Source organism: Phacochoerus africanus, chromosome 2, assembly GCF_016906955.1.
Source record: "Phacochoerus africanus isolate WHEZ1 chromosome 2, ROS_Pafr_v1, whole genome shotgun sequence".
Taxonomy (NCBI): Eukaryota; Metazoa; Chordata; class Mammalia; order Artiodactyla; family Suidae; genus Phacochoerus; species Phacochoerus africanus.
In genome coordinates, this window is record NC_062545.1 from 22,237,995 (window position 1) to 22,264,711 (window position 26,717).

The following is a 26,717-nucleotide window of genomic DNA, read 5'->3' on the forward strand; positions in this document are numbered from 1 at the left end:
TTATCCAGTGTTTTGTAGAGGGTGGCACTCAGTAGAAGTTACAGACTGATAGTGAAATAGGAACTTGGGTCTTTAGAGCTCAGCCTGGCGTCTTCAGTAAGCACTCTTTGCTTATTTAGATCAGCGGTTTCAAGCATGATGGTGTTCAACAGGCTCCTGAGGTGCTTAAAAAAAAGTTCAAGTTCTTCGGCTCTATAAATATGATTCACTAGGTTTGAGTAAGGGCACAGGAAACTTGTATTTTAAGAAGAAAATCAGGTAATTCTGCTGCAGGTGATTTGAGGACTACCCTTTGGGAAGCATAGTCTACATATTGTGATACCATTTCTAAGTACTCTGCCTAAAGAAATCTTTTCTGACAGCAGGGATATTTCTTTTAAGCAGAAGCATGGCATTTTTATGTTTTTGTACTTTTTTTAGAAGAGGATGGGAGAAGAGGTGGGAAATTTTGTGGGTAGAACATTTGTTTAAACTGTCTTCTCAAATGTATGCCTCGGTCAGTGAGATAGTAGAAATATCACATCAGAGAGAAAGCAATAATTTCATCAAACCACAAGAATATAAAACACTTATTAAGCCATCACTTGGCTCTCGTTTGGCCTTATTTTAGTCTCAGCTTTTACTGGCTCAATGATCCAGTCTTTTAGGGGTGATTAGGTGCTGTGCATTAGATGGAAAGAGAAGAGTGTCTCTGGTAAAGGATGGCACATTGATTGCAAAAGTGATAGCTGACAGCCTGAAAGTGAAGAAGGAAATAGACAAACTATAGCAATCAGACATAAGATCTTAAAAAGGCAAACGAAATGTAGGCCAGTGAGGAAGCTGAAGAGTGAAGGAGTGAGCGAATGCATGCATCCCAGGAGCTTAAGAAGGCATGGCTGAGTTACCCCAGTTTACAGTAACTATTTGTTGATCTTTTTTCTTAGAATCTGTTCTGCCAGGGCTGAGACCACGCTTGTCCCATCTGGTCCTGCATATTTTCAGGGCTTAATGTACTCCTTGTCTTATGGTGGCAGGGGGTGGGGGTCCATGAGTGTATATGGTTATAAATAAATAAAGAGACAGCTTTGCTATGGTAATCTATGCTCACGATAATGACTCTAGTATTATAAATAAATAAACAGGTATGCTAGGTAATCTATGTTGATGATAATGACCCTGGAAATTTTCTGAATGAGAGCCAAGTCCTCTTAACCTTTAATGTGTACCTTTAATATAATAAGGTATATATTAAAAAAATCTCAAAAATTTTTGGTGTGTGAACACTTTTTCTACACACTCTGTATGTAATTAGTTCTCCAGGTCTGTACTCTTTAATATGGTTGCCTTTGCTTTGCCCTGTTCGTGTTTAAATTGTCTTAAAATGACTGGAATTTGTTCTTCAGATTATAAATGCTCATATGTGTAGATATATACCAAAATATTTTAAATTGTCAAGCAGTGTACACTATACATTGGTACATGAACACAGGATATTTTAAAGTCTTCCAAAATATTCAGATATTTTCTGTATAGAAATTTGTCTATACTGATTAGAAGGTGTCTCTTTCTACATAGCTAATGCTGAATCATATTTTATATGATTAATCATCCTTCAATATATCATAATGATTTCCTTGGAACACGATACACCTATTAAAATAGATATTTTAGCTTGCATTCTAATTAAGAAAATACATATTATGTGCTGGGCAGAAACATGGGCTCCATATAGTAGAGAAAACCATATTTCAGTCCCTCTGAAATGGTATACCTGTTCTCCAGGTGTTTCACATGTGTGTTCTTTAAACTTGCTCTTTAGTAGGTTTTTGTTAACTTAAAAAGGAAAGTTATTTTTTGATATTGTGTAAGACAGGTTAAATCATGCGTGGTATTTTTTGTTTCAAGACTGTTCTTAATTGGTTGTATAGAATTTATTTTCTCAGAAGGTTGTGTCTTACTGGAGGAAGGAAGAGGGAAAGAGGAAGTTCTTTTTTTCCATAAGTGTGTGTTTGGTCCTAGACCAAATTAGTCTTGACAGTGGCATCCTGCCACTTAGTGCTCCTTCCAGCCTAGTGAGCTTGAGGGCATCAGGTTATCAAAATTTAGTCCTATAGTCCTATGTTTCCCATTGCTATATTCCTTTGCAGTCTAAACTAAACTCGCCCTAACTTTTCTAGTTCCTGAATCATCTATTTCCATCCCAACCAAAAGTCCCACCCTATAGTTTAAGTACCTGTTCTGATTTGGGCAGTGGTCTTGGAACTATGTAGACCGAAAGGTGACTCCTATGCTATTTACATTTTCAGGGAGAAAACATACAATCTAGCATTGGTTGTAAAACATGCATAACTAACTCCCTGTACTAGAAGGCAGAATATGCATGAAAGAGGCATAAACCAAATGAAATGAAAGTTTAAAGTAAAAGATTACAAACCATTGTGGGAACTAGGAAAGGTTTTATGGAAGACACGGGCCTTGAAGAATGGTTAGCATGTTTAGAGGCAGAGATGGGACTGGGTGATGGCATTCCAGGTGGAGAGAATGTTATGGGTGAAAGTAGGAGCACCCCACATGGCTGCTAAGAGCCGAATATGACCAAGCTTTTGAAGGCACCATTCACATAGATTATGATATATGGTGCTGGCACCTGTAGTCGTTCAGCCTGGTGGCCATGAATGAAAGCCAGGAGGCAAGAAATGCACCAGGACAGAATCAGGATCACAAGGAGAATAGCTTGGACCATGTCGTGATGGATCTTGAATGAACAAGTCAAGTTGTTTCACCCTTTCACTGTGAGTTAAAGGCCTTAAAACTTTCTCAAATTCTGAGGTTCTCTGACTCTTCTATTCACTTGGTTAAGAGGAGCTGAGGAAGACTTTTGAGCCGTGGAATGGCTCAAAATTTCAAAAGAGGAATATGTATTATAGGGTGCCATGGATTGAGAGGTTACTAGACATCAGCTGTTTATAAAGTGGTTCTGCTTCTTTGAGGTCATCTCAAGTAATACATTAAACTGGTGCTCTGAGAGGTCACAAGATTAGCCCCCAACCCTCACCTTGACACCATCTTTACTTCTTCTGTAGCACACTAAGAGTTAACATTTCTTTGATCTCTCATTCAAAGGTGTCTGTATTAATAAGCTTTGCTAGTCTTTCAACTTCTGTCTTTCTTTTGCCATTTATGTCTCATCTTGTCTCTGTGTATCACGTATTCTGTGCCTGTGCTTTTGGAAGCAGAGCTCTCTGGGTTGCACGTGGGCTTGGACTCTGTCCTCTGAACTTCCTTAGTGGGCAGCCTGTTGATCGCAGCTGTTTGTTTCTGGGTTTTGATTCCCTTTTAGCTCCAGCTCCATGAATCAGGAGCCCAGGAAGGAGGCCTGTTATCAGGCTCTTGGTAATAGGATAAGGGGCAGGGTCATCAGACTCCAGCTACAGGAGTGAACATGGATATCCATTCATTCATTCATTAGATGTTTTTTACTGAGTGCCATCAAGGGTAAGCCCTGGCTTTGTGTGGTTTCGCTGCCTGGTCCTGCTTTCATTCTTTCGACCCTTCCTCCCTTCCAGTTCTCTAAGAAGTTTAAGACTTTTTTTTTTTTTCTTTCCTTCACAACAGCTGAGTCTCTCTGGGAGTATCGGCCAGACCTCTGGTAGTGTTAGAAGGCGACAACCCGGGGACAGCAGCAGCTGGTTTTATTTTTGGTATTCCTCAGTCAGGTGTTTGTAAGTTGAGAACTGCCTGTATTCAAACAACGTGATTTTGGTAGCGTGTCATGAACTCCCGTAGAAATAATGGATGTGATACAGTTAAAGGGATAACGATGCACTGTCCCTGACATCACAAACGTGATAGTCAGTGTTCTAAAGACTTGGGTGTGGATTAATGGCTCAGGGGACATGGATAGGCTGTGGATCCTTCACGGTCTCGTTTTGTGTAAAATTGGAGCCTTGCTTTGGGTTTACAGATCCGGCCGTTGGTGAACTTGCCTGGGGAATAATTGTTGACTCAGGGTAGGTACTGGTTGATGCATTTGGGAGATTTTATTTTGGAACTCATTAGATTACTGCATTCATTCATTTATTCTTGCCAAGTTTTCATTTTATCCCACATGCACTATTCTAACACACGTGAGTAAAAGACACAACTATCCCATCATCTTTTATAATCTATTGACCTGATTTTTAATTTTTTGTGTGTGCTTCTAATCTTTGCTCAAACTCACACATTTGAAGTAGTTATAATCACATTAAGGATATGGCCCTTCTTTTCAAAATCATATTTTTATAAACATTTTGCATTTTGCTAATTTCTATACTCTAATTTTAAATGGCCCTGTAATTGTGATTTATTTTAATGGTCACAGTATTCTTAAAATTCCCTTATTTCTGATTATTCAGTTTTTCTCCTGTGGGAATGTGTGTCAAAGGGTTTGAATATTTTTATTATACATGGTCTCTATTTTCAGGTCACTTTCCATTTTTATTATAGCTGTGCCGAGGTAAAAGTCTTCCCTGAATTGTCACTTTTGGTTTGCATTTCTTTATTAGTGAGGTTTCTTTATTAATTATATTTCTTCTTCTGAATTGGCCTGTCATCTTTTCTAATTTATTTCCTACTTATTTAAAAAAAATAAATTTCTGTGAGCTCTTTATATAAATATTAATTCCTGTTACTTATACTTGGTTCTAACATTTCTCAATGTGATTTTATTTTGTTTTGCTTAGTTTTATCTAGTTTATCTATTTCTTATTAGGGCTTTTTTTTTTTTTTTTTTTTTTGCCACATGAAAAGTTCTTTAGGCTAGGGATTGAACCCGTGCCACAGCAGTGACCGGAGCCATTGCAGTGACAACACCAAATACTCAACTCACTGAGCCATTCCTATTTCTGATTAGTTTTTAATGAATGCTTTCAAAGCTATTTTAAAGTTATGGTCCTAAAGGTAGTGAGGTTCTTTGATTATCATTGTCCATGTTGCTTCTCCATCAACCATCAAGTGTGTTGGATTTTCATAGACTTAGATATTCTAGAATCATGGAATGATCGAGCTAGAGGGGAATTTTCAGCTTCTATTTTTAATATTTAGAGGATCTAACAAGTAATATTTGTTATATCTACAGATAAATGTAGACTTACAGATGGAGATTTTAGAATGTAGATGAAAATTACATTTAAGACTTGAATGCGGAGTTCCCGTCGTGGCGCAGTGGTTAACGAATCCGACTAGGAACCATGAGGTTGCGGGTTCGGTCCCTGCCCTTGCTCAGTGGGTTAACGATCTGGCGTTGCCGTGAGCTGTGGTGTAGGTTGCAGACGCGGCTCGGATCCCGCGTTGCTGTGGCTTTGGCGTAGGCCGGTGGCTACAGCTCCGATTAGACCCCTAGCCTGGGAACCTCCATATGCCGCGGGAGCGGCCCAAGAAATAGCAACAGCAACAACAACAACAACTACAACAACAACAACAACAAAATAAAGACAAAAAAAAAAAGACTTGAATGCAGCAAAGCTGGCTGGTAAGTTAAGAAATGTATTTAACTTCAGGTTTAATAAAAAATTTTCTTATATTTATAAAATACTTTAAAAAATGTGTATTTAGAAATCAAATTTTCCATGTATTTCTAAGCATTTTAAGTGCCTCATGTTTTTAAGCATAATTAAGGGTCTTAATTTTAAAATGAAAATATAATTTCTGAAATATGGCTTCAAATCATTGGCCTTTTGTAAAAATCACTTTATCTCCCTCTTATTGATTATCTGAATGGTGCCATGTTGTTGGTTTTTCTCCTGCATCTCAGATTCTATTATGTAACTGGGATATACTTTTGGAATTTATAAAGCATTTCAGCATTTTCTTTTTATTAGTTTAAGTGATCCTATCATCATTTAAAAAACCTTAGTTACCTGATAAGTATTTATTTTATTAGTAGTTGAGCAGTATATTTCTCAACTGATTTAGAGATAGGAGTTCAGTATATCTTCCAGTATTTCAAACAAGGAGGAAGAAAGAATTTAAAAAGCTAGTGAAAAGTTGTTTCCTTTAAGTAATTTTAGAAGATAAAACATCATATCAAAGATATTATACAATAAAAGGGCAAACAAAATCACCACAACAGTAAGCTGGTTTTAATAAATCACAGAGAGTCATACCAGAAATGTGCTTATGACACATCAGCCTGCTCTTATCCCAGGTTAGTAAGTATGAAAACCACAGTTTGTGCATGCTTACTTAGCTGATACATAATAGTGTGGGACGTGAAATTGAGCCCATGCAATTGGAAAGGCTAAGAATGAAGTTTGAGGCAAGTTAGGATTGACAGATGAGAATGGATGGATTACAAACTATTCTCACAGAATGTTATAAGTTCAGTTTTATATTTGTAATATCTTCAGCCTTGGTAGAGATGTGCTTGTATGTGGGATTTTCTTTTCTTTTCTTTTCTTTTTTTTTGTCTTTTTGCCTTTTCTAGGGCTGCTCCAGCGGCACATGGAGGTTCCCAGGCTAGGGGTGGAATCGATGCTGTAGCCGCCAGCCTACACCACAGCCTCAGCCACTCAGGATCTGAGCTGCATCTGCGAGCTACACCACAGCTCATGGCAACGCCGGATCCTTAACCCACTGAACAAGGCCAGGGATCGAACCCGCAACCTCATGCTTCCTAATCGGATTCGTTAACCACTGCGCCATGATGGGAACTCCTGGGATTTTCTTTTTCTTTGGGGGGTGAGAAAGGGCAATCAGTTTCATTGAGTTGCCTTATTTTCATTCAGAAAGGAGACAGGAACTAATATCCTTAGCAAGTTACTGTTTAGACCTGAGTACACTAAGGGAAATTTATCAGTGCTGATAGTGTTTGGGATGAAATATAACATTCATCTCTGATCTTGCACCTACTGTATTTTCTGTACGTTTCATTTTTGTCGTTTCAAGTTTGCTGTCCTGTTGCTCATGCTGAACAGCAGGATGTATAGAAACATACCTAATGTATTGAAGGAAAGTATATGTGACACTGTGACCTTCTGACTCTAGTATTGCTTCCAAACATTAATTACTGAGTTTTCCATGAGATGGCTTTTAAGAGGAATCAAAAGGGCTCTCTGGCATAAAAGGGATTGATAAATCATATTTAGGGATGATTAGTATAATAGAGGAGAAACAAAAGTAGGCCATGTGTCTTAGACTCATCTGTATCATTTCCTACTTCTTCATGTGGAAGTGCTTGTAGAATAGACTAGTTGAAATCCAGCCAGGGTGAATTGAGATGGTGTAAGTCTAATAACTGCTAGAAGCTCACGTTTTGTATCCATATAAGCTCCTATGTTTATATTTAGTCTTGACTCAGCTTGTACATCTTGCTCCGTTCCTTCCTCTGCCCTCATCCCCCAACACCTGGCTGCCATTCTCTCCCCTTATAATATAACAAAATGACCCATCAGTGTTCGGACACTCTCCGTGAAAGGAAGCCTCAGAGGTTGCTCTAGAGTAGCAAATTGTCCGAGATATACTTTAGGTTTAGCTGTTTTTGACTCTGTTTGGGTGGAATAATCAGCAAGAACACAAGAGAGGGGTGAAATAGATGAGAGAGAGGAATATTGTGGGTGGCGAGAAGGCATTGCTGGTGACAACACTTTCTTAAAAGTGGTTCCCGTGGTGTGTGTGTTGGGAAGGATGGGTGTGTATGGGTGGCGGGGTCACTTTATTGTACATCGGAAATGGAAGGAACATTGTAAATCAACTATACTTTAATAAAAAATTAAAAAAAGAAAGATTCCCAAAGAGTACCACCACAGTGGCAGTTTCACCTTCTGTTTTGTTCTCTTGATATCAATTAAGAGGTATATTAGGTATCAGAATCAGTATATGAATAAACAGGAATCACTTAATCTTTTGCACTGGGTGTTGCGACTGCATATAAGTGAAATCTTTGAGTCTTGATACTCTACATAAATGAAGTACTTTGCTTTATTTCAGAACTTCTTGTGTTTATTCTTGATAGGAATGCTCCTGAGCCTGTAAATTATTATTATTCTTTTACTAAGTGTCATAGACTTAACTTAGTAAATAATTGTTTAAATTATATATTCAATCAACAGCAAGGACAGATCTCTTGAAAGGGTTTTCTGGCCTGAAAAAAGTTATATTTTCACATCAAGGTTTGAATTGTCTTCAGTGGGTGATCACAGCCCATGTTGGGAGTACAGTGCTTATGGTTCAATAGCCTAGAGTTACATCTTATGCCTGGGTGATGTTGTGTTGTACAGTAGTAATTCTGTAAATTATTTACAATAAAGGGGGAAACACTGGAGAAAATATCTGTGTACTGCTCCATTTTTACAACAAGGGAATACTGTTAAAGTTTCAAAGTAGCTTCAATAGTTCAGTACTTGAACTATTCCATCCCTACTCCCCCCCCCCACAACATCCTGTTTCATCACAAATATTTATCATTTTATTCATCGGCCCTTCACCCGCCTTGTGGGCTGTTGTGGCTGCTGTCATGCAGCCAAGAGGCTGGGGAATGCCTATCCACAAGCAGCATGGGGCATTTTGCTAGGGGGGTCACCAGGTCCTGCAATTGGCTAACACTGAACCGTCGGTGCTGTTGTGCCATTGAAATCTATGGAAAGTCAGCCTATTTAAATAACTGCCAGGATCACCAATAACAGGCACATTGTTGCTACTCATAGTGAAAATATACATACTATTCCTGGTAGGAAAAAAAACCCTGAAGTCTACAGCAGTTGGAGATGTCATTCTGATGTGTTACGGAAGCACTAAAGTTAAAGATAAAGAAAAATTACCATTTAAACAAAATTGCTACCTAAAAAGGCTGGTCTGTTTGAGTGCATGGTTAATGTTTAAAGAATTGTCTGGTTTTCCTGAAAAGTTCGTTCGGTATTAATTGGTGACTCACTTTTAAAATACGTAATATAATCGAACATAAGATGTAAGACCTTATAAAATAACATAACATCGTGTTCCATGACGTACTCCACTTCCTTCACAAGGGATGAGTGTTTTTGAAGAGTGTGGGCCAGGAGTCATGTAGACTGGAGTTACGGGTTTTGTGGAAGAAGACCACAGAAGGTGCAGTCTATTCTCAGTGTGTCCTGTTGGCATAACTGATCCTTGGTGACGTTAACCTTGATCGCTTGGTTAAGATCGCATCTGCTGGATTTTCCGCTGTCAAGTTGCGGCTTTTCTCTTTCCATAGTCTATTCTTTGGCAGTCAGCCCACACTTAAGGGAGAACAATTAAGCTTTACCCCTTGGAGGGAGGAGTATCTACATGAGTTATTCAAATAATCAATAATTCACTGTTTACATACTTAGTGTATCCTTTGGGTTATCACCCAGTGCCAACCACTCTTTATTTTGCAGCTCATAAGCTAATTTTAAACTTTTTACATTTTATTTGGCTCAGCTATCTGGCATCGCCCACCTTTTGGGCCCCTCCCACCTCCACAGGTTTATGTTCTTTCTCCAAACCAATAACTTCAGTTCTGCTGCTCTGGTTAGCGTGTAAGGTCATTGTCATAGTCAAGTCTTAATTTATGCGCTGTGGGAGAAGTCATAATATGAAACTTCTTGTCAGCAGATTGGCAAACTTACCTGAGAAATTGAGACTCAAGATTGTGAGAATGTGTGACTAGGACCGAAAGCAGATCTCCAGGTAGGAAATCAAAATGACTTTCTTGAATACCTTTGCACTTAATTTTGTAGAAGTCAAATCAACCCTTTCTTGTAAGATGCAAGAAAGGAGGGGGTGGTGTAAATATTGAGGTTACATTCGCAAATCACGTTGTGGTCCTTCTTTAGATTCTTTTATTTGACTTTTAAATAATAAGATAATAGCTGAGTTTTGCAGTGAACCCCAAGGGGAACTTGCTGAAGTGTATCTGTATTTGCCCAGGTATTATAGACAGGATTTTGATTGTGGAGACCTATTGAGAAGTGCCCATCGGCATATAAATAAGAGAAAACAGCTACTGGTTACAAGATGTTTTATGTGTTTCACAGAATATTTACTAACTGTGGATTGATTTCTATTTTGCATTTCTTATCACCTGCCCTAAGATGCAATAAGGTCATAAACTCTGTTAGAAGGGAGGGACCCGGGGCAAGGAAGCTCCCAGATCGCACATGTGCCCTGCATACTGATATTACAGAAACAGGAATCAGTGTGCCTGCAGCTTCCACTGTGTCAGCCTTACAGAGAATAAGTTAAAAAAAAAAAAAAAAACAACGAAGGGTTCATGTGAACATGGAGGAGACAAGCCACAAAAAATCTGGAAGACTGCTGGAGTTAATGTGTGATTCGTACCTCTGCCTTTGGAGGTGGAAAAGCAGGGTGATCCCTCCATCGAAACTACAGAGATGTCAGCTCCATGGCAACATGACAAACGTGTCCTGTCAGAGGGTGTGTGTACACAAATGCATTCAAAGCATGGGGTTGGGAGTGAGTTTGGGGCTGGGGGAGGGGTGTGATCAGGCACCAGCCTTCTGAGTCTTGCCCACATATTTTTATGTGTGTGTTATAATACGGCCTTTGTGTATGGAGGCCAGATAGAAGTTCATGTCGGCTGCCCTCTGGTCTTTTACGTGATCAGGCTGCCGTCACCCACCTCCCTCCTCTCTTTGGAGAGGAAGCAAGAAAAGGCAATTAAACAATGCTGGTTTAAGACTCCTCCAGTTCAAGGCTCCTCCCCCTTTCTCTTTTTTGGAATATCAACAGAGGTGTTGCTTTTCTGTGGGTCTCCAGGGGTATTTGGCTGCTTCTTTCCGTCTTCTTTTTTCCAGGGAGAGCCTTTGAACTGCAATCTTCATGGAGTGGGGAGGTGCGCGTGGGGGTGGGGTGGAGAGGGTTTCTCCCTGAAAGCTGTAACTAGCTTCCTCCTTTGTGGGGAGGCCAGCTTTCTGGCTGTCATCTGGTGTCCACCTAAGGGCCTGGGGGTGGCGTGGCGTGATTGGTGAATTAAGAATCCCTGCCCACAATGACTTGGCCTCTGTCTCAACCATGAAGCTTCAAGTCCCTTCTCTCTCTTGCACCTCACAACCATGCTCATCTTCTTCAATCCCCCCAATCCTCTGCTGAGCTTCTTCACTTGAAGTGGTAACTTCCCAGCCTGACTCTATCACAGGTCCATTTCTTGTCCTGCATTTCAGAAATGATAGAACAACCTGGTGTGCTTCAGAGTAGTTGATCCATGGAATAAATCAAATGTTCTCCTCTGTCTTGGTTAGCTCTGAGAATAATCACTAAGTCTTAGGCCCTTTTTGTACCATGTAACTTTTGAGATAGAATTTGGATGGCTCTCTGCATTATAGGTTCAGAGATTTGGAATCCACGAAATATCCCCTTCAATACAGATCTTTATGTTTTTCCTTTTACTCCTGGGCATAATCCCTGCCCTGCATCATGGCTGGCCTGAGGGGTGGTAGGAGGAAATTATTGATGAGAGGCCAGAGGATCTTATATGCCCCAGGACACAGCAGCTCAATCTTTTCAGCTTAAACTTTGGGCCACACTTATCCTTTCTTCACACAAAAAAGGATCTGTTTCCCCTGTTGTTTCTGCTTGGGACAATCTTTTTGGCTTTACTCCTTTTTTTCTGGCCATGACCATGGCATGTGGAAGTTTCAGTGCCAGGGATGGAATCTGGGCCACAGCAGTGACAATACTAGATCCTTAATCCACGGAGCCACCAGGGAACTCCTTGGTTTTATTCTTAAAAGTAAATGATCTGTGATTGAGCTGACATATACCCACATACCATCAGTTTCATATGTTAATTATGAAACTATTCGGCTATTTTTGCCTTACTTTTGTGTGGTGGCCTGAGATGCAGAAAAGAACAGGCATTTGTCTATCCCTGAGAAGGTAACATTCTGGAAGTAGAGTGCAGACAGCAAAATATTGCAGTACAGTATGAAATGGGATATAGGAGAAAACACACAAAGCCTAGCTGTGGTATAAAAGGGAATCATTCAGCTCTGTTGGAGGCCTTGACAGAGGAGTATATGCCTCAGCTGCATCTTGCAAGTTAAACACAGGAGAACATTCCAGGAAACTAGAGCCTTGGCATGCAAAGCCCCAAAGACAGAGAACCAAGCAGGAAATCTTCGTGTGGCCGGATTTCAGGGTGGAGGGAGAGGAGAAAGGACATCACCAGGGAAGGATCTGGAATGCTTGGCAGGGACCAGGTAAAGGAGGGTTTGCCGTTCTGGAATGTTGGAGCCTTATCCTGTGGGCAAGGAGGAGAGACGTGTTCACATTTGCATTTTACCAAGAGCTGTCAGGCAGTATCATGAGCATGAAATAGAGGGACCCAGGTCTGAATTGGAAGACACAGTTTGCAGTAAAGTGCAGACAGCAAAATACTGCATAGTTTGCAGACATTTAACAGTAATCTTCAAAAAGAATTTTCAAAAAGAAAAAACGAGTGACCTGAGCTTACGCTGGGATATTCAGAACAGTGAGCCTAGGGTGGATTTTCAAGCTTAGAAACAGTCCTAGTGACTTAAGTCAGTGTGAAGGATGAGGGAAGAAGAAGGCAGTTCTCAGGACTCTAGTTGCACCACAGGGTGAGTGGTGATGGCATTGCCCAGGAAGGTGAGCCTTTGAGAAAAGCAGTGACCCAGGTTTTACATTTGTTGTGTCTATGATCATGTGTGGTCTATGGAAGGATCACTGGCTTGGGGAACAGAAAGAACCTGAGTTTCAATTTTACTTCTACGATTGATCACCTGCGTCATTTTAGGTAAGTCACATAACCTCTGGGATCCTTAGTTTCCCTGGTCTGTGAACTGGGGGGTAGTTGTTACCAACTTGAAGTCAGTTGGTGAGGGGCAAAAGATAATTATGTAAAGCTCCTGACTCAAAGCCAGTTCTCAAATAAAGGGCAGATCATGACCACTGCCATGCTCTGCAGGCCGTCCTGAAAGCTGCAGCCCAGGAGAGAGGCTGAAAATGCGGACTTCGGAGTCAAGAGCATATAAAAGAACTGAGTTTACCCATGGGGCTGAGGCAGCATGTCCGTTCATTCATCCAAAATCACTTGTTGAGAGCTGGTGTGCCAAGTTCTGTGCAAGAACTAAGGAAGCCAAGGCGGAAAATGATTATTAGTCTCTGGCCTCAAGGATCTTAGCTTCTATGAGGGTGACACAGAGAAGGAAATCAAGAGTGTTTTGAAGAAAGAAAGAATTGGGGACCAATCACTGTGTCCAGGTTTTTAAAACTGTGTGATATAACAGGTATTCATAAAAAGAAATATACTGTTTGATGAATTTTCATGAACTAAAAAGCAGATAAAAAATCTGGACATTATTAGCATTCTAAGAGCATTTCTCGTTTCTTTTTCAACCACAAGGGTAACTGCTGACTTCTAATCAGTTAGATTTTGCCAATTTTTGTACCTTATATGTATGAAATCGTACACTGTGTTTTCTGCTGTTTCTGGCTTCTTTCACTTACCAGTATGTTAGCAACATTGATTCATGGTTTTGCATCTAAGAATCATTCAGTCTCATTGCTGTGTAGGATCTTATTGTATGAATTTACTGCAGTTTATTCATTCAGCCATTGGTGAATTTGGGTTTTGTTTTCAGCCTATTACACATAATGCTTCTGTGAATAGTTTTACATGCTTATTGAGTGTATACCCAGGGATGGAATTGGTAGATCTTGGCACTTGTATATATTTAGTGTTAGTACTTAACAGCCACACACTTTTTCAAAATGCATGTGCCAGTTGGTACGCCTTTCAGCTGTGCATGAGGGTCCTCATTGCCCCTACCTTGCTGTGATATTTTTATCATTCTCATTTTGACCATTCTGGTTGTTATGTAGTGGTATAGACTTGTAGTATTAATTTTAGTTCTCTGATGGTTAATGGCGTTGAACCCCTTGTCATATGTTTTTGGATATTTTATGCTGTTGTTTATAAAGTGCCCATTGCAGTATTTTGTTCACTTTTCTATTGGGCTTTCTGCCTTTTTGAAGCATCAGTACTAAACAATGAGAATTATTTATTAGGGGCCTACCAAGAACTATTCTAGCATTGGAATCAAACAGGAGAACAATATAGTCATATTTTTGCCCTCCTAATCTTGACCACTCTTTCCAAAAGCTTGGCTGTGCATAGGCATGAGCTGATAGACAGACGGAGGTGGGACCCAGAAAGCTTTTTATACAGATGTGGACCTCTTTATGTGTGCTGCCAAGATAAGAGTCATCAGAGAGGGAAAGATGGATGATGTAGAGGAATGGTGATCACTGATTCAGCAGGATCCTGGAGCCACCGGAGTGCTCCCAGCTCTGTTTTTTGGGGCAGAAAGAGGGGCGGCTAGGGAGCTGTGTTACTGAGTCGATGCACAGAGACTATACATGGAGGAAATTTTTCCTTGAAAAACTCATTGTTTTGTTCTGTTTTATTTGTGGCTTTTGTGAAGGAGAAGGCAAAGTCATTTTTCTGTAAAAATTGGATAATATTGAAGAAAATGGGGAACACTTGGAGCTGCCTCTAGAGGAAGCCTGGACTGACCTGTGCCTTCAGAGGTGGTAGCACCCACCTGAACCTGCAGAGGGCTCAGCGGAAGTGGCTGTCTCCCTAGTTGATGTTCCTCAGCCACTCCTGATGGGTGATATAGGACCCGAAGGAGGTTTAGGGGATCCGTACACTCAAGGACGAGGTGACAAGAGATGCTGGCAAGGATAAAGGCGATGTGGTTCCCAGTGGGCTCTAGGTGGGATAGTGAAAGGAGATTGGAAGAGGAGGGGGGGGAGAGGAAGGAACTGGAGGGAGGGAGATAGGACGGATGGGGGTGGGGAGAGGAAGAGGTCCTGAACTATGGGAAAGGAGGGGCTGAGGAACTGGGTGTCTGTCAGCCTGGAAATGTGACAAGTTAGGCGATGTTATGACTTTGACTAGAGTAGCCTGTCCTGTTGACCCCAACAGACCTGACTTCCCTGTAAGGTGTTGTGGAAAAGGTTCAACACTTACATAAGCCAAGCACCTCTCAAAAGATGTCACGTGTTGAGGTTTAGCTTCTCTTCTGCATTATTAGTCAATAAATCTTTTTCATTAAATGAAGACTTTTGAAGAAATTCCATTTGAGTGTTTTCCTCTTGTATCAGCCATTGGTCCTTAGTTGGTTCAATTTATGTTGGTTTTAGATAATGAGCGTAGATATAGGGACACAAGCGGTGAGGTTTACACTTCAGTAAGATGCTGAAAGTGAAGATTTATTGCATCAAACACCTGCACTGCAATGGGGGGGGTACATCCCTTTAAGCACTTAGGTTGGAAGTCTTCATTAGATCCATTTGGAGTCCTCATTTGATCTAACCCTCTTTTGTTGTTTGCTCATTGCTCCACATTGAAATAAATAATAGTGCATGCTAAAATCTTTTGTTTAAATTTAGTACATAAGATGCATATTGTGTGATGCTCTCTGCTGAGGTCTAGAGAGTGAAGTTTATGTTTTGCTAAAACTAGCATATGCATATTGCTCAATTGAAAAGGCTAGGAATTGAGCTGTATCTAGGAATTAGCAGATTACAGATCTTATGATATATCCCAGCCTGTGCAGTTCACCAGGGCAGCTTGCTAAAAATGTAGATTTGGGGACCCCTCCCTGGAGGTAATGAAGTAGGTTGTCTGTAGACTCAGCTTTGAGAAACCTATAGAAGAGCTTCTAGTTTTGTAAGATTGCTCCACCCTGTCATTGTGACAAAAGAAACGAAATAAACAACAAGAAAGGGAAAATAGAAAATAAAAAAGATAAGGATAAAATAAGTTTGATGAGGGCAAGGAGAGAGACAAGAATTTGAGTCCTGAAGAAATCCGTCTATAAATTTCTGTTTTATAAGGCACCTTTCAAGGGATGTTATGTAAAACCGTGGCGATTTTAAGATTACGAGTGAAAAACAATGTGAAGTATGCAAGACTGCATGAGAAAACTATCAAAAGATATTGTCTGTGAAGAGTCAAACTGGTTATAAATTCAAACTTCTTCAAATATTAAAATTAAAGTGTAGCAATACATTTTATTTTTTTAAAAAAATTTAAAAATTGTAATGTGTTGGACATGTTACTTGGGATAAATTTTTATCATAGAACAGGATTGTTACTATAAACAATTAAATTGGCTTATTTTATTTTCCTCCAGAATATCAGCTCATGCCAGTGAGTTATCAAGGCACCCTTCGCTCTCCAAGATAATTAGCCCTGTGCCTAGGGTCGTCGTGAAGATTCCTAGAGGAAGGGAGGTAGCACTTAGAATAATGTAGTTTTAATAAGATTACAGAGAGCTTTATTATTCTCTGTTGAATTACCTGTCGCTGAATAATATATGGCAACTTGCTACAGAAGTCAGACTCCTCTACCCCAAATCATAGCTGGAAGGTGAAACAGGACAAAGAGGTTACGAGGCTGACCTAAGGGAACAGCTGACCAGCTGTGGAATAGGATGCTCCCCTCTGCTCTCTATTCCCTGACTGTTTGTTTCTCAATTGAGTGGAAGGCGTACAGGCTTTGAAGTCAGACCTTGAGTTCAACCCCCTGCTCCATCACTTCCTAGTTGTGACTCAGGCCAGTCACTAGACCTCTGTGAGCCTCGTACCCCTGGTCTGCAGAGAGGAGTAGCATCAACTTGCCTGGCAGAGTTGTGGGCACTGGAGATCACGTGTGCTAAGGACCTGCCCAACAGCTAGCTGAACGTTATTTTTCTCATGATTATCCTTTGCCAGATTCCAAGGCAACGTGAATTACACACTTGCTGAATAGGAATACTAACGCAACTAATAATAGCAACCCTTTAACTGAAGGGTTCCATGTGCCAGGCATGCTTCCAAGTACACTACGCGTATGAGTATCTTATTTAATCTCCAAAACAGCCTGATGATGTAGGTATTACTGTTACTGCCGCCGAGGCTCCAGGAGTATAACCAACTTGCCCAGGGTCACCCAGTGAGTTTGTGGTGAAGCAGGTTTTCAAACCTGGGCACTTGTGACTCCAGATCCCACTTTCCTCGTTACTGGATTATTCCTGCTCCCCCCTGGCCAGTTCAGGGATGTGGGACAGAGAATGAAAGGACTGGTTGTTTCACAAGAATTGTTTTTTGAATGGGGTGAGGATTTGCTTTCGGAATCTTCACCATTCAGGTAGACATAGCGGAAGGGGCCAACACTCACCCATCACGAAACTCTGACGTGTGTTAGGAAGCCTTGCCGAGCCCCACTTTCCTTCTTTGTACAGTTGGTATACCTGTCAGGATTGGAGGGAGCATTTAAATGGGGATGATGACTGGCGAGCACAGCCCTGGTAGCCACCCCCATCTCTAATCTCTCCTCCCCACTCCCTTCTTAAGTAGCAGCCTGGCGCTGAGGACAGAGCCTTGGGGCATGCCTGCTTTCCTTTTCCATTTTAAACCAATGGGGTGCTGTGTTATTCAGCACTTCCATGTTTGAAACCAATCATATTATAACACAGGGTATTACAATCGATCCCCTTGAAAGGGGATGAAAATATTTGCTCACACACCTTACTGATCTAGTCCATACATCCAATAAACTGCCTTAGGTGACCACGTCACATTGGTCTTTTCATTGATTTGTGTTCTGTGTCTGGATAGGGGCGCCCAGAGCACAGTCCCTTTAAGAACCACTAGCCCTCAGCAAAAATAACCTAGAGCAGCTCAGGTTACTGCCAGGCTCCGAAGACTCTTCAGGGGGTCAGGTTGCTTATTTCTCTGGCACCTACCTCAGCAAGGATGTAGGAGAACTTTCTTTATGTCAGCAGAGGGAGTCTGTGTGATTCTTTGCAACGGAGTCCCCACCTCTAGCTGGGTGCCCTCACCCACGACTTCTGAACTTGCCCCCTTCTTCACGATAGGAAGTTTTTGGGTTGGACCACTTAAATAGCATTAAATTAATTGTGACCCTGTTCCTGGACCTGGATGTAGGAACCTGTCTTTCCTATCAACCTTGAGTTTTGGACTATTTCTTTGAACAACAAAAACAAAAAGATAGCAAGAACCATGAAAACAAACACACACCTGCCATCCCTGAAGTGAGAGCGTGGCAGTGCAGTGAGGGGAGGTCACAGGAGGACACGCCCTTTGCCCCGGACCCCCTGTGCCTGCACACCTCTGTCTCACCAGCCTTTCTTGTAGAGGAATGTTTTTACTGGCTGTGCATAAGCCCAGGAACCAAAGGATAAACAGGGCCCAGTTCTTTATAAAGATAAACAAAAAACAAATGAAATTAACTCTTCAGTTGGGAGAGCATAGTGAGATCTCCTAAGAGGCAGTACAGCATGGGAAGGGGCAAAGAAGAGCTAGGGCTTAGACCATCTACTGAATTAGCTGAGCTGCAGACTGATAAGACTTTTACGGGTTAAATGGTATCTGTGAGTGACTCACCTTCTGTAACTGTCCTAGAAGGAAGGCAAAGCTCAGAGAGGTTGGATGACTTACCTAAAGTTACTCTGCTGGTTGTTATAGGTCTGGACCCACAGCCCAGGTGCACACATCATTGCTCTTCATCACACTGTAAAGACAGTGTAAAGAGTTACAATCTCTCCTAGTCCCTATTTCCTTATCTGGAAATGGGCATTCTACTACCTGGCGTAACTTCTTTGGAGAGTATTGCTAAGATCTGCTAACTGGGTGTGGACAGAAGCCCTTAAAAACTATTAAATTGCTTATTAATTAGTAGTAAATTATATACACATATGTGTATGATGAGATATGTGTGTGGTGTGATACCTAATATTTTGTTAGAACTTTTGGGAGCATGTTAGCAAAAATCTGGATTCTTCTTTGAAAATGTAAAGCACCATGAAATTACCAGGCATATAGTGATAAAAACTCTAGACTTAGAGTTGTTAACCTGACAGTTTTACCTACTATCATTAACATTACTTTATCGTTCTGAAAAATGGGAATAATAAAAGATTATTGTCTTATCTTGAGTTGTCCTGAAGCTAACATTAAGAATATATGTGAAGGGAGTTCCCGTCGTGGCTCAGTGGTTAACTAATCCGATTAGGAACCATGGGGTTGCGGGTTCGATCCCTGGCCTTGCTCAGTGGATTAAGGATCCGGTGTTGCCGTGAGCTGTGGTGTAGGTTGCAGACACACCTCGGATCCTGCGTTGCTATGGCTGTGGCGTAGTCCCGTGGCTACAGCTCCGATTTGATCCCTAGCCTGGGAAATTCTGTATGCCGCGGGAGCGGCCCAAGAAATGGCAAAAAGACAAAAAAAAAAGTGAAAGTACTTCATGAAGTGTAAAGAACAGAAGTGTATCATTTTTACCTAATATTGCAAGGGCCACAGACCCTGTTCATGTAGCACATGAAGTATGATTAAGGAGGTTGGTCATATATTCAAAAGCAGAATTCAACATTATCTGACCTGGGTTTCAGATGAAGACTATACAGATAATGATTGCAAAGAACTAATAAGTCCTTTTATTATAGTTTACAAATAGTAATCCTCTTTCTAATTATTCATCTTTTCCTATAGACATTTACTCAAGTCGTCAAGACATGCTAAGCGTAGTGCAGCTCATGCTTAAAGGACATTATTTACTGTAATAATATAGAAGGTAGGGATTTAAGTGTTATTTTTACAGCTGCCTCAGTTACCCCATTCGCACTAATATTTGTATGTCTGATATATCTCATTTGATTACTATAGAATATTTGTGAGTTCTAATTAATATTATCATTATCTGACGGATAAGAGATCACAGATTTTCGCAAGACCTCATGGACGGTGAATGGCAGAGCTAGGATTTAAAGTGAGGTCTTCTGGTCCCAAATCCTGTGTAATCCTTCTCTGTGTTGTTTTGGGGGTTCCAATCTGTGGACTCTCTTCTTCATTGGTTTCTTTCATTGATACAGTCATCCATTCAATGTGAATACTTATGTGGGACTGTCGTACAATCTCATACTGCAGGGCTAAATCTCTTTGGATAGAATGGATTTTTTTATGTCTGATTCCTTTAAATGAAGGAGAAGTATTGACCTTGACACTTGAACCTTGCTAAAAGACTGATTGGGGGGGGGGGTAGGGAGAAGACAAGCTCTTACGGGGGAACCACTGATGTAAGAGTTGAAATAAATCTTTGCTGTCTAATAAGGTAACCCCTCCCCTCAGTCTCATAGGACTGTTTACATTTAAATTAATTGAATTTAAAAATCAGTTTCTTGGTCATGCAAACCACATTCCAAGTGTCAGTAGCCACCTAAGGCTGTTGGCTACTCTAATGGATACCACAGATATATAGATAAGTGTCTAGTTACTGAAATAGATAATTTTGATGTCTGATATGTGTTTGTATATTTGCACATTGGACATGAAATTGTTCTGTAAGCCATAGTAATAGGTAACATTTATTGAGCACTTTCTCTGTAACCAGTAGGCACATAATATATGTTATTCCATTTATTCCTAACACCATCTTTTATATTGGGAACCTAAAGTTCAGAGAGGTTATGTAATTGCCTAAGATATACTAGGGCTCTGGATTCTTTAATTTTGGAACAAATGCTCTTCTGCTCTAGCATGCTGTCTTTTTATGTGGTCTAGCGGGACTACCTCAGGAGTGAACATTCTCAGTGCATTGTTTTATCGTTCAGTCCACTTCTAGTTGTGCAAATGTGCCAGGCAGACACTCTGTTGGGAACAGGAGATGCAGCAGTCAGCATAGCACAGCCTCTGATCACGGAGACCCCCACATCGAGTAGAGAGTTCAGACATGTGAAGAATAATTATGATGGTGGAGGATGATCTCTGACACAGGACTGTGTGGTGCAACCACGAGTGGCTGGTTCAATCCCAGGAGTGCTGCAGTCAGCCTTATGTTTTACACTCCCTTTTAGTCATGCAGAGCCTTGTTTGAGAGGAAAGGGAGAACCTAGGATAGTTACTGTATTTACCTAAGTGAAGGAATGTCGAAGGCTAAAACTGAGGTCACAGTGGTGGAGTTAGAAGATTGACAAGAGAGAAAGGATGCTTGGTAAAATTGTCACCTTTGGTGATTAGAGCTGAGGGAGAAGAGCAGTTAAAGGTGACTTTCTCATATTTACCTTGAGTACTTGGTGAATGTTTGGCCTCCCCAAAGAAGATTAGCCATGAGGAAAAGGTTGTGCATGAATGTGTGGTGTATGGTGTATGGTGTGTGTGTGAGCAAACACCATCATGTATTATTGCAGGGTGGGAAAGAGGGAAGATGATGACGTAATTGACCACAAGCCCATCAGATGTCCAAAAGCAATCTTATTTGGCAAGTGGAAGAGGCTGCTATGAGACAATGACATCTTTTAAGAATGTAACTTAAAATATTAAAAATAAAACAATCCTGCTGCAAAACTGAGACTAAAAGGGAGATTTTAACGTTATAGTCTAAATATGATACATCTGGCCTAGGCTGGGCACAGAATAGTGACCTATGGACGTATTTTCCCATTTTCCTCTTTAGTCACAACATGTAAAAATATTTATTACGGGATTCTAATAGCAGCAATGAAGATAGATTTAAGTGTAACTTCTAGGGAGCCTAATGTTGAAAAGGCAGATTTTTTTTTTTGGTTACATTTTATTTGATCTATGCCCTTCTTTCTTCCTAGATAATTAAAAATAATCTGTTTTTAATTTAGTGACCAGGTAATATGCTGTTTAATATTTCTAAAAGATAAAAGTTAGCAAGTTCTCTCTAACATAGGTTTTGCCAGTTCTTCATTTTAAGCAGTGGTTTATTTAATTGTCTTGCAACAAAAAATAATCTCTTAAATTGAAATAATCATAATGATAGCATAGATAGATTCCAAACTAGGGTAAGGAAGTCCCATTTTCTTTAAAAACAAGAAATCAATTGTTCTGCTGATAGTGCATTTAACAGGCGTGGAATTATTGAAACCAGGAGTGCTGAGGGAAATAATTTCTTCTGGGACTCAATCTGTGGTCTCTGGATTGAGAGTTATGTCTGTGCAATTTGAAACAGTGCCTGCTTTGGAGGTTGGCATTGTTTTAAAATTGTCTGAGGATCCTCAATTCAGACTTGACCAGTGTAGACCACCATGACAGAAGATTGTCAAAGGCATGGTGCAGGGTGAAACCTGATTATTTCTGTGTGGCTTGTCTCATTTTGAGCCATTGAGAAACATGAGCTTCTGTAAAATTCGTGAAACATCTTTGGTTTCTGAGTCAGTTAACTTTAAGGATGTGCTTTCTTGGGCAAATACAGACATGTCTCATTATCTGGTGTGTGTGTGTGTGTGTGTGTTTTCCAGTTTCTTAAAATTTTTTTCTCTATGCACTTTCCAATTGAATAATAAAAAGCCTTGTGAAATAAAATCCACTCTAGATTTAATGTTTTATTATCTTGCATTGTGTGTTAAGAATTAACTACCGAACTGTTATTGGTTATTAATTAGGAACCTTGCAGTCCTTAGACCAGGAGGGTGTTTCTTCAGAATTGCTTAGCAGTAATCAACTAGAGGGCACCAGTGAACATTTCCTTTAGGTTCTTTAAATTAGGCCGCATACTGTTGACACCTATGCACAGGAGAGAAACGTGAATGCTTTGTGAAATCTCAGTCCTAAAAATAATTTCCACCTGTATTTATAGCAGTGTTATCATACTTGAGGAAGGTGCTGTAGAACCTACCAGTATAGGAAGAAAAATGTCATCGTGTTATGGTTCCTGGAGAGCTGCCCTCTAGAATAAAACCCTTCAGTTTGTTCAGAGTTACAGTGATGTTGCTTGCAGGTCTTTGCCAGTTGCGTGGGTGGGATAGTTAATATCATTAAGCATTGAGATAAATTCTATCACAGAGAAGTGTTTTCTGGCGAATAATTAACTGGGTAACAATGAAAATCTGTCCACTATTAGGAAAAGATTGCTAATTAAGGCTTCAAAATAGGGCAGACAAGTAGGAAGTATTCCGGTTCTGAAGCAGAATTTTGTGTTCCATCCCAGCCCATTGCCTTTATGGTTCATTGTGTCGGCATATTTGCTTAGAAAAACTGGAAAGAGGACAATTTTAGATATTCAACTATTAAAATGTGCAAAAATCCAGCATTTTCTAATAGGAAAGCTATGTGTAAGACCTTCCTTCACAGGGTAGCTGTGCATATGTTTGAGTGGGAGGAAAAAGAGAACAGATGACTTGAAAACTTAAAATTGTTACACGTAAAAAGTTATTTTCCTCCTCATAAAATACAATAAAAAATAGGATTTCAGTCTGAGTTAACATCTTACTTCTCAGTTAAATATTTGCTTATTGCATTTCACTGATGGATTCATTCATTCACTTACGTTTTGGGCAAACAATAATATGCTTACTGTGTGGAAGGTACCATAGTAGGTGTATCTAATACATGTGAGATTTATAGCTATAAATGATCAAACCAATTCTGGAAATATATCATTGCAAATATGGTGGGCAAAATGTCCATTTCTTAGGAGAAACTTATAATTAAGCTTCACTCTACTTAAGACCATGTTTTAAAAGAATATAGCTGCAGAGCTGCCACCTGTGTTATTTTCCTAACATATAGTTGGAAAGCACCTAATGTTCTCTCTCTTTGGATCGAGTAAGTATTAATGTTTGGGGAGCACGCTTTGAAAAAAGAGGAATTGTTACATGACAGAGAAGGTGAACACGAGAAAAGATTATGTGGCATTTTATATGGTGGCTGGTGGTACTGTTTAATGCTTATAAAGTTGTGTTAAAATTTACTAAACAGCTAGTTATTGCAGAAGCTTATTTAAACCAGCTATTTGTGGTTGTGTCTGTTGAGGAAGCTTCAACTTGAACTCTATCCAGCCACTTAACTGAAGCACAGTGACTTCAGGTCTCTTGTAAGAAAGTCTAAATGTAGGCTGTTGAATAATCCCTTTGAGGGCCCTGTAACTATTTTTATGCCTGGATATGCGTCATCAGTGGGTATTTTCTCTGGTGACTTGCTTACATCAGGTCTCCTACCATACATTCTATCAGTGAGTGACTTATGATTGATGGGAACCACGGCTGTTGTTTAGCTTATCTGTGACCTCAGCGAACGGACAACAGGAATTTCCAGGCTGTTACATTCCCTGAATGCTTGAAGACAGGGGCTCCCGGAGTTGATCCAGGCAGGTAGCTGAGCGACATTATTCACCAGCGAAGGATGGGAGGAGGGACAAGAGAAGAAAGGGGAGTGAGAGGGAGGGGAGGGGAGGGGAGGTGGGGGGAATTCCTTTTGTGAACTGGCGGCAATTCTGGCTCAGCTGGTTCCTTCGTCCTGTCCTCGGAGGCTGTGTTGTGCATTTCCTGAACCTGAGAAAGCAGCCCCGCAGAGCCTTGATGGAGGCACCGACTGACTCCATGGGGCTGGCGGGGGAGGCATTGAGTTCTCCTTCATGAGCTAAGATTTTGTTTTTCCAGTCAGTCGGATCGATCCAGGAGCCTCTGGACTATGAGGATCCTGTAGAGAAGTAGGGACTTCGAATTGCAGGGGTATCAGCGTTCCTGGTGATGTATAGGAATCAGTGCTGTCTTTCCTCTAGAAATGTTTGGAGGTGATTCTTCGGGAGAGTTTACCTGCACCTCCCACTGACATGTTTCGGGGAGTAGAGCCCTGCATTGGAGACTGTGTGTAGAAATGAGTTATAACTGGATTCACAAAAATGTTTTCTCATTTTCTTCCTTTTCTTTACCTCTCTTACACAGGACAAGTAAGGTTCCTGCTGTAGCATGAGAGTTAGTCACCAGCGTTTTTGCAGCTACATTTGCTTTCGGATAAGTGTGTCCATCTCCTAAACTTTTTTCCTTGTCTCTGTCTTCCCATTTCCTTCTCTTCTTCCTCATCCTCTTCTTCCTCTCTCTCTTTCCCTGATGTTACTTTGTTTGCAGAATTAGTTCTTGATCTTTCACCGAGTTAAAAAAGATCAGGTTCTGCACAGGTGGGGTGAGGTACACGTGTGACTCAAACCACGGCTGGCTTGCCCCTGTTCACAGCCTATCCTTTTAGTGATTATTTTGCTGTTTAAGTGACAATTAGACAAAAGTAAAACACTCCTTTTAGTGTAATGCCCTTACATCATTTAAGCATTTAGGCAAAACAGGTGTTCGGATCTCTTAAGACTGTTTTTATTATGGGAAATAGAACATTTATTGATTTGGCTTGCCAAGTTTTATTCTCTCCTTTTTCCCTCTAAAACTGAAGGCATATACCCTTAATGTAACAGATGACTAAGTTTACTATTCATGTAACTAGTTTCTTAATGGCTTGCCTCCCAGGAACCACACTGGAAGATGTATCCCAGAGGCTAGGATCCTCAAACAAGTGCTCTGTGGGGTAAAAAATTCCGAGTGGGAAAGAGATGTTTATTCCTGCCCTTTGTACCTCATCCAGTGCTACCAAGTGGGCGTGGACATTCACGATTGTTTTGGTAGTCTCATTTCTGATTAGCTATCCTAATGGTAAAAGTCTCTCCAACTGTCAAGTCATATTATTTCAATTTAAGACATTTAAAATTCAGATGATAGAAGGAGAAAGACAAATGAATGCCGCCGTAAGCCTCATCTGCAGAGAAAAAAACCAAAACACTCTTTTCTTTCCTTTCAAAAAATTGCTTCTTAGATAAGCAGTGTGACTCATGACAAGCAATTTATAATTTGAAATTTGTGAAAGATTAAAATTCAGAACTCTATGAGTTTTGAGTCATTAGTAGTTGAATGAGTTAAGGCTTCATAATGGATCTTATTAGAAAGAAATCATTAAAATATTGGCGCGACTCATTGTTTATATTTATATCATTGTACTGTCCCCCAGGAGCCATTGGTGACTAGCTTTGCTTTCATAAAAGTAACATTATATGAAAAAGATACATTTGGGTGTTAGCTCAGATGATAAGATTCTTTTTTTGCCTTACATTGTAGGAGATGTTATTAGAAGCTATAAAATTCTTCTCTTTAAAATTCATGCATGCTTTTATGTGGAGGAGTGTGAGAGCAGAATCAAACATGTAGGAGGGTTATGTATTCTTCATTAAAAATATATTTCACAAAAGATTATAGTTTGTGTGGGAGGGAAATAGCTGCTTGTCTGTTGATTGCATTGTGCTTATTCCGTAAAAGAACTATTTGAGTTTAGGCAGGGTAACCTCATTTTGATAATCTGATGACTACTTCTGCTTGAAGAAGAGAATATAATTTCAAGGCTGGGTGCTGATGGGCAACAGTAATTATTCTCTTTTTGGTGGCGCTTAGCATGGAATCTGCTTTGGTATTTTTATAACTACATATGCAAATCTTTTCTCCCAACCCTTTTTTTCCCCCCTTCCTTTCCCCATGTGCAGAGCTTTCTGTCATCTTCTAGACTGTGACATTCCAAAGCTGTAATATCCAATGATATCGGTGTATGATGCCGTGTAAATCTAAGTTAGAGCAAATTATGCCTTGAAGTGAAGTCTTTTTGTTAAAGCAGGTCCTTCACTGTGAGCAGATTCCACTGTATCCTTGGTTTCTATGGAGACACTTTGGTTCTTACGGATGATCAGAACATTTGAATGTAGTAGGACTGATGGGTGTATTGGCTTTGGTCAGTGCAGCTGATGGAGTTTCCTAGTTAATATGTGATCCCTTCACTAAGTTTCCTGGTACAGGGGCATGGGGCAAACACCAGAAACCGACCTACAACACTGAGGTGACATGATACTTAAGATTACCTTCTCTCTCTCTTTT

General features: G+C 40.3%; 1 protein-coding gene across 6 annotated transcripts in view; it reads left to right on the forward strand.

Annotated features, from left to right (window-relative positions):
• Positions 1–26,717, forward strand: part of HIVEP2 (HIVEP zinc finger 2) — a 196,715-nt gene that overhangs the window by 35,209 nt on the left and 134,789 nt on the right. For 5 of the 6 annotated variants that reach the window (XM_047770061.1, XM_047770063.1, XM_047770060.1 and 2 more), the window contains one exon: positions 9,577–9,651. The exons of the other annotated variant lie outside the window; for it this stretch is intronic. The gene's annotated coding sequence lies outside the window, so the exon portion shown is untranslated. The remainder of the gene's footprint in view (positions 1–9,576; positions 9,652–26,717) is intronic. 6 annotated transcript variants of the gene reach the window in all.